This window comes from Pseudorasbora parva, chromosome 5 (genome assembly GCF_024679245.1).
Source record: "Pseudorasbora parva isolate DD20220531a chromosome 5, ASM2467924v1, whole genome shotgun sequence".
In the NCBI taxonomy this organism is placed as follows: domain Eukaryota; kingdom Metazoa; phylum Chordata; class Actinopteri; order Cypriniformes; family Gobionidae; genus Pseudorasbora; species Pseudorasbora parva.
In genome coordinates this window covers 3,752,294-3,754,793 of record NC_090176.1, presented here as the reverse complement: position 1 = coordinate 3,754,793, position 2,500 = coordinate 3,752,294, and the positions used below count along the sequence as shown (strand labels likewise).

At 47.1% G+C, this 2,500-nt stretch overlaps 2 non-coding genes across 2 annotated transcripts; both read right to left on the bottom strand.

Annotated features, from left to right (window-relative positions):
- Positions 1–567: 567 nt before the first annotated feature.
- On the bottom strand, positions 568–640 carry trnar-ccu (transfer RNA arginine (anticodon CCU)). The gene has a single exon. It is a non-coding gene; the product is annotated as a tRNA-Arg (tRNA).
- A 1,429-nt stretch (positions 641–2,069) lies between these two features.
- trnar-ccu (transfer RNA arginine (anticodon CCU)) lies at positions 2,070–2,142 on the bottom strand. Its single transcript has one exon. It is a non-coding gene; the product is annotated as a tRNA-Arg (tRNA).
- Positions 2,143–2,500: the final 358 nt, after the last annotated feature.

Genomic DNA, 2,500 nt, shown 5'->3' with positions numbered 1-2,500 from the left:
CAGAGAATTTGCATAAGTAAAGAAGACTTAGCAGAGGATGGTTTCGATCCATCGACCTCTGGGTTATGGGCCCAGCACGCTTCCGCTGCGCCACTCTGCTGAAAACCACCCTAGACAGGACTCGAACCCACAAACATTGGCATAGGAGGCCAGTGACTTATCCATTAGGACACTGAGGCTGTAAAAAATAAGCCCTTGTATGCCCCATTTACTGCTGATTCCGTGACAACAATAGGCTTGGTATTTAATCAAGGCCAGCACACAAAGTAATCCAGATGAACAATTCATTTACCAGGCCACCGGGCCACTCTGCTCGCCATAGAAGAGCTCCAATTCACAGGTGTTTTCAATAGGACTTGCGTTTAGGCACACACAAAGTGGTCCTCAGTCACAGATGATATCTGGTGAAAATGATTATGGCTTCAGAATAGAAGTGCATTAGCTCTTCTTCAAATAGGAACAAGACACGTAAATAAGTAAAGTGGTCTTAGCAGAGGATGGTTTCGATCCATCGACCTCTGGGTTATGGGCCCAGCACGCTTCCGCTGCACCACTCTGCTGTAAACCCACCCCAGATGGGACTCGAGCCCACAATCCCTGGCTTAGGAGGCCAGTGCCTTATCCATTAGGCCACTGGGGCTGTTAAAGCCCATCTCTCGTGTGGCCCATTACTTCTGCTTCAGTGACAACAAAAGGCTTGGCATTTACACATGGCCAGCACACAAAGTGATCCACTGAGCGGCTGCTTCGACAGGCCACTGGGGTATGACTCGCTTGCTCTTCTAATTCTCCATCTCATTCAGGTGGCTCAGTTAATGAGGCATTTAAACAGGTCCTACACACAAAGATTTCTCAACAAGCGACTACTACACCAGCTTTCCAGAACATTGTGCAGTATTGTTATAGTTCCAGGACCAAGAGGCTCCAGGTTTTCACAAGCGGGATGTGGAAGTTGCTCTTAATTTGGGATAAAGCATGTAAATAAGAGAAGAAGCCTTAGCAGAGGATGGTTTCGATCCATCGACCTCTGGGTTATGGGCCCAGCACGCTTCCGCTGCGCCACTCTGCTTGTTATAGAAAAGCTCCCATTCACAGGTGTTTTCAAAATGACTTGCGTTTAGGCACACATGAAGTGCACATGAAGTAACACATGAAGTGCCTCTGCCAGAAAAGTCATTAATGAGATCAGGTGAAAGCAACAAAGGGTTTTTAGCTTTGAGCAGAGGCAGCTTTTCTTCAGCAAGGAACAGAGCATTATATAAGTAAAAAAAAAAAGAAAGTCTTAGCAGAGGATGGTTTCGATCCATCGACCTCTGGGTTATGGGCCCAGCACGCTTCCGCTGCGCCACTCTGCTCCTGGCGACACATGCGCCGTTCCCAGATGCTTTGGAAAGGACTTGTGTTTAGGCACACATCAAGTGCTCCTCTGTCATAAACGAGAACAGATGAAAACAACAAAGGGTTTTAGCATAGACCTGTGGCAGCTTTTCTTCAAGTGGGGACAGAGAATTTGTATAAGTAAAGAAGACTTAGCAGAGGATGGTTTCGATCCATCGACCTCTGGGTTATGGGCCCAGCACTCTTCTGCTGAGCCACTCTGCTGAAAACCACCCTAGACAGGACTCGAACCCACAAACATTGGCATAGGAGGCCAGTGACTTATCCATTAGGACACTGAGGCTGTAAAAAATAAGCCCTTGTATGCCCCATTTACTGCTGATTCCGTGACAACAATAGGCTTGGTATTTAATCAAGGCCAGCACACAAAGTAATCCAGATGAACAATTCATTTACCAGGCCACCGGGCCACTCTGCTCGCCATAGAAGAGCTCCAATTCACAGGTGTTTTCAATAGGACTTGCGTTTAGGCACACACAAAGTGGTCCTCAGTCACAGATGATATCTGGTGAAAATGATTATGGCTTCAGAATAGAAGTGCATTAGCTCTTCTTCAAATAGGAACAAGACACGTAAATAAGTAAAGTGGTCTTAGCAGAGGATGGTTTTAATCCATCGACCTCTGGGTTATGGGCCCAGCACGCTTCCGCTGCGCCACTCTGCTGTAAACCCACCCCAGATGGGACTCGAACCCACAATCCCTGGCTTAGGAGGCCAGTGCCTTATCCATTAGGCCACTGGGGCTGTTAAAGCATCTCTTGTGTGCCCCATTACTTCTGCTTCAGTGGCAACAAAAGGCTTGGCATTTACACATGGCCAGCACACAAAGTGATCCACTGAGCGGCTACTTCGACAGGCCACTGGGGTATGACTCGCTTGCTCTTCTAATTCTCCATCTCATTCAGGTGGCTCAGTCAATGAGGCATTTAAACAGGTCCTACACACAAAGATTTCTCAACAAGCGACTACTACACCAGCTTTCCAGAACATTGTGCAGTATTGTTATAGTTCCAGGACCAAGAGGCTCCAGGTTTTCACAAGCGGGATATGGAAGTTGCTCTTAATTTGGGATAAAGCATGTAAATAAGAGAAGAAGCCTTAG